The sequence below is a fragment of the Mesocricetus auratus genome, unplaced genomic scaffold (assembly GCF_017639785.1).
Source record: "Mesocricetus auratus isolate SY011 unplaced genomic scaffold, BCM_Maur_2.0 Super-Scaffold_100001, whole genome shotgun sequence".
In the NCBI taxonomy this organism is placed as follows: Eukaryota; Metazoa; Chordata; class Mammalia; order Rodentia; family Cricetidae; genus Mesocricetus; species Mesocricetus auratus.
In genome coordinates, this window is record NW_024429187.1 from 8,123,978 (window position 1) to 8,130,190 (window position 6,213).

The following is a 6,213-nucleotide window of genomic DNA, read 5'->3' on the forward strand; positions in this document are numbered from 1 at the left end:
AACTGCCATTGGATGGCCAAATGCAGGGAGGTGAAAAATGAGGACCAGCTTTTCAATTTGTAGTGGTGGTGGTTGGATGAGGGGTCCCTAGGTATACCAAAAGTTGCAGAACTTAACTTTCAGGCCCTCTGGCCTTTGTTGCAACAGAAGTAGGGTAACTAGTGAAAATATTATGTCTGTTGCAGGTTGTTCTGGGTCTTTTGTAGGATGCCTGCTGATAAGTCATGCCAATGGCTACTGGTAACAATATCTCTATAGTGTAGGTACATATGTATTGGGGTGTGCATACATGTGTGTACATGTTCCTGTAGCTTGAGGTTCACAAGACCAATAAAAACTGGGTGGGTGTGATATACCACTTGTATCCCAGGACGCACAACAGGCAGAGACAAGGAATCAATGCTAGCTGGACTGTGAGATTTAAACCTCTGGCAGAAAGACACCAAATATCAACCATCGGACACCATCTTCATGTAACAGCACACATTATATATGGACACGTTCATGCATGCATGGAATATAAAAACAAAGTTGTAAATTTTGCAAATTATATAAATATAGGAAAGAGGTGATGTTTTGGAGAGGTGTGTACCTATCTCTGGGAATTAGGTCAATACTGATGGAAAACTTGTTCCAGAAAACACTGAGTTGACAGTTCCCTGAGCAGACGTAGTTAGGGGAAAGTGAGCAACCCTGTGATACCCAATCAAGCACCACACATCTCATCTACTGACAGAGACAGTGACCACAAAGAGAAAGGACAGGCACAATCTCAAAACACAGAATTTTTGTCACCAACTTTGATTATTCATTTACATAAAGGGGTTAATCAACAATGGAAACAACAAATGGAGCCGCCTAGCACCATACTCTGTCAGCAGAGTGACCCACGATTGCTCTTCATAGGAACCGATTCACTGGTCAGTTAAGAGATGTGCTGTTCCTGCTGAAACGTATTTCCTCCATTTTTGATGTGTTTGCTGAACTTCTGCCTTATATCCCTTGTGAACTTAGCTCAAAGAAACGAGGAGACAACACAACTACAGACTCTGCTGTCTGGGTCTGATGTGAGTAACACTGGCAATGTCACCTCCTCTAATGAAACAGAAATGATATGATGGGTACACAAAAATACTATGTCTGATTCTTTAACCAGGAGTATGTGTGCAGAAAGGCTAACAAGGTATAGACTGTTTTCAGTTATTCGTATCTAGTAAATCATAAATGAAATAGAACTGCATCATTAGAGATTAATATTACTTATATAAGCTATAGTTCATGCAATGAATGCATACAGACACAATATACAGACTAAGCTCTGTCTAATATGTGCACGTGTATGTGTGTGTGTGTGTGTGTGTGTGTGTGTGTGTGTACATATGTCTGTCTTTAAAAGGACTCAATATAGTTAGTTTTAGCCATGCTTTACAGGAAATGTATAAGTCACTTCACCCATTTAGTCTTTGAAAAGTGTCCCTCCATCACTAACATTGACTGCATATTACATATTTAATGTGAGTTCCTACAAGATTCACAGTGGGATGATACCTTCTGAAACATATTTTACTTTCAACTATTCTCTTTCCTTCAGGCAGAGTCTCCTGTATCCCAAGTTTGCCTCAACTTACTATGTAGCCAAGAATGATCATGAACTTCTTGTATTTGGTTTTCTATTACCTAGTACTGGCTGCACCAGGATGCCTGATCTGCCGAGTGCTGGAGACCAAACTCAGGGCTTCCTGCATGGTAAACCAGCACTCAATGAGCAGCATACCTTCAAGTATTCTAACTGACTTACATATTTATGACAATGTCCTGAAAACTTTTAAGGGATTTTTTTCTCATTTTGCTCTTAAGCCTCTCAAAAACACATTATATTTTATAAAAGTATAAAACACATCTTGAAAGTTATTTCTTTAGCTCTCTCTGCACTTATAGTTCAGGAAATTATGACGTGGCATAACTTTCACAAATGCATATATTTTCTGTATTGATTGTCACATTTTCCTATGATGACTTCATCTTTCTAATGTTCTAAAGAAAAAAAATTAAATCTAGCATTGCATTAGTTAAGAGGACAAGGAAATTTAATTGCATTGATAAATTTAACTAATGCTATAAAAATCAGAGAATAAACCATGACAAATGTAAATACTTTTAGCCTTTTGACAGATTCATTCTTATTTTATTTGTAAGAATGATGCCTGCGTGTTTCTAAGTGTAGCATGTGCTCTCAGTTTGCAAGGAGGAGAGAAGTGGGAGCCAGATCCCCTGGAATTGGAGTTACAGTGTTTGTGAGCAGCCATGTTAATTCTGGGAACCAAAGTCAGGTTATCTGCAAGAAAAACAAATGTTCTTATGAGCTGAGCTATCTCCCCAACCCCACTTTTAAACGTTTATTCACTAACCCTTTTGCGGTTTTATAGCTTCTGGTTGTTTACTGCTCTCCGAGGATATTGTTTCCTTACTCAATAAAGTTTCACGTTTACCTGAGTTTCTTCTTTTGGAGTTATGACATCTGTGCCATATCTCTCACAAATGTCACTATGTACAGTTGATGGCATTCCTGACCTCCGTCCCTAACAACATGGGTTGATATTGTGTATTACATCACACTGGCCTACAGAACAGACAAATAGAATCTAGGAAATTTTACATACTTAACCAAGCTCATTTCTAAACCACAGTCCTGTGCTCTAATCCATTTTTCGCTAAGACTGCCTCATCATCAGAGAAGAAAAGTAAAAAAATCAAACAAAATTTAAAGAGAAGAAAATTAAAGACATCAGTCAGCTTAACATACTTTAATAAAAACTCAAACGTCTAGAAATAAGGAAAACTAAACCCTAGAAAACAAATATTATATCCATACTGCCTTGAGATCACTCTCAGAAGGACACATTCACAAGACTCCTGCAGCTGAGCCACTTCCATGGCCACTATGGAGTGTGAAACATTTTTATAGACGCTCATCTCATTGTACAACAGAGCTGCTTGGCTAGGAAATGGAATGTGTGTGTGGTAGTTTGGATAAAAATGGCCACCATAGACTCATATATTTGATGCTTAGGGAGTGGCATTAGGAGGTGTGGCCTTCTTGGAGGAATTGTATCACTGGGGGAGGGGTGGGCTTTGGGCATCAGATGCCCAAGCCAGGCCTAGTTCTCCTCTGTCTTCCTGCTGTCTGCCTATCCAGCTGTAGAACTCTGCTGTCAGTCTAACCAGCTGTAGAACTCTGCTGTCTGCCTATCCAGCTGTAGAACTCTCAGACACCTCTCCAGTCTGCCTATGTGTGGCCATGCATCCTGCCATGACAGTAACAGACTAGACCTCTGTACTATTAGCCAGCCCTGATTAAATGTTTTCCTTTACAATGTTTGCTATGGTCATGGTGTCTCTTTTCACAGCAATAGAAACCCTAACACAGCATAGTCACTAGTTACAGTCTCTATTAACTAAAACAGAAAGCCCACACCTGATGGTGGAAGTACACGCATTTAATCGCAGCACTGGAGGCAGAGGCAGGCAGATAGATGCCTGGGAGCTCAAGGTGAGTTTGGTATACAAAGGGAGTTCTAGGATAGCAAGGACTACACACACACAAAGAAATAAAAGACAGCATGCTTACATTATTCCAAACACAATTATATTTTCATAAACACTGCTCTGCTTGATTCCATGTATTTCCTCATCTCTTTTCATTTTTAGGTTGTTCCCTGGCCGGTTAGACCACACTTTGGCTCCTGACATGAAGTTCTGCAAGCAGACATATGGTATTCTCAGAAAAATTATATTACATCTACTGACAAAACAAGGTAATGTGATGTTGATAACCAAGAAAATATTCAGCTTTCCATCTTGTAATGGGGAATGTCCTTTTATATATCTGTTTCTCTCATTGGTTGATGAATAAAATGCTGTTTGGCCAATAGAGGCAGGAAGATAGGTGGGGCTGGAAGACAGAGAATTCTGGGGAGAGGAGGCAGAGAGAGGCTTCCAAGAGGAGACGTCATGTGGCCGCGAAAGGAGTAACAGGTCTGGGCATTCTCCAGTAAGCCAAGACCATGAGGAAATATACATATTTATAGAAATAGGTTAATAGTTAAGACAAAGCTAGCCAATAAGAAGCCCTAGACATTGGCCAACAATTTTATAATTATAACTTGTGTGTGTGTGTGTGTGTGTGTGTGTGTTTATTTGGTGCTGAAGGAGGGTGGTACAAGAAAATCCAACGACAATTGTCTTTTATAATCATCATTATAAACTTCCAAGACATTGGAATAATAATTATTCTTTTCAGATTTACATACATACATATGTGTGTGTGCACATATATAACTTTTGAAATAATTATTGTGATGTACAATCAATGGAATCATATGACCACAATGTATTAGTCCTAAATGTTTCCATCAATATTCAGTTTAAATACAAAAAGGGTTGAATTCATTAACAAAAATCACAATAAGAACAGTATGATTAGCAGAGGCTGGGAGCATGGGAAATGCTTTACTATTAGTAGCAATTACAAGTAATCTAGCTAGGAACTAATATTCCATTTTCCTTACACTCATAAGCAGTAGCTTTTAGTCAGAGTTTTCAGGTGTGTGTAAGACCCTCCCCCAAGGACCTCTCACTGCCAGGTGCCACCCACAGAACACTCTAACTGCCCTAACTGCTGGACCCTGCCCCCCCTGACAGAGTAAAATCCCCAATCTCTGGACCCACCAATCTCCAACCTGGAAAGTTCTACCCTGAGAAGTCCCACCCCCTTCCCAAGAATTTCTATGTAAGCCCTGTATCCTATTCAGTTTGCTGCTGTTTCTCACCCGAGCAGAGACAGCCATCCTGTTTTGTTTTGTTTTGTTTTTTCCCTCCCAAATAATCTGTGTAAGGTTTGCTGTGTGGTGTGACTTTGTGGTATCCCTAGGCTCCCAGCTGCCAAGATCTACCTTTCCAACCTTTCCATCTGAGCTGTAAAGCTTACAACGTGTTGTCTATTTTAGTAGTTTGGGGTTAAGTGTTAAATCGCTGCATAATCAGTAGATGTTAAAAGTAACAAAATATGATAAGTAAAATATATCAAATTTTAATGATAGGAACAAAAAACGTAATGTTATTATTTAGGTTCAGATTGTCTTACTTGGGTAAAATCATCCAGTCACAAGAGGGGGATTCTTATTTGTTTTTCAAGTCCCATGTACCTGTCAAAATTTACTGTCAAAGAAGTTTTACTAAAGTTGAGTGTGGCCTGGTTTCTATGGGGATGGAAATTTCACCAATAATTCCCATGACTCTCATGTGAACAGACTGTTGGGGTGGCACAAGCTGATGATGGGCCCTCGATTTGATCAACAGAGTATGTCGGAGTAAGACCCTTAGAACGCCCTCCACATTCCCTCCTTAGCTTTCCCACCCAGATCCCTTTAGTCCCAATTCAGTGAGTACTATTGTCTAGAACACCAGGTCTGCCTTTGTTCTCAGTAAGATCTGTAACCTCTGAATTTTCCTAGAGTGGCTAAATGACAAATAGAGATCACATACTAAATTAATTAAATGATGTAGGAACCACTTTCTGAGTAGGAGTCACTACAGGTGAATAGTTTGTTACAACCAACTGCAAACATTTCTCACTCTCTTTCTTCCCTCTTCCCTGTGCCCTTTCTTGGTGCTCATTCTATTCATCTTTTATGTTGTTCATTAAAATGTTACATTTTATACCCAGCATTGTTCACACTCTACAAGGATTTTTATCACTTAGATAAAAGCAATCTCCCTGCTGCACAGCTGGCTTCCAGTGTAATCTAATTGCTTTTGTGATATGGCGAGGACACATAATGCCATGCACAGCACTGCTGAGCTTTCCCCACACATGTAAATTAAATTACTTGTACATGAACTTGTTTTATAACATGTAACTGGAAAGAGTTTCGGCTCACTTAGTGAGATGTCTAACATCAAATCCAACTGAAAATGTGCATGCAGTAACTAGATATTTTCCTCTGTGTATCTCAAATCCCTGACTTACTTTGGCTTTTTATCACATATTTCTAAACCATAATTTGGTTTATGAATATGGACATTTTAATGTTCATGCAACACTGTATGCCTTTGTTTTAGAAGTTCATTTTGTTTGTAAAGTCTGATGTATTAATCAAAATGTATTGCCAAAGAAAATAACTGAGTTGAATCCTTGGTTTGGTTGCCATGGAT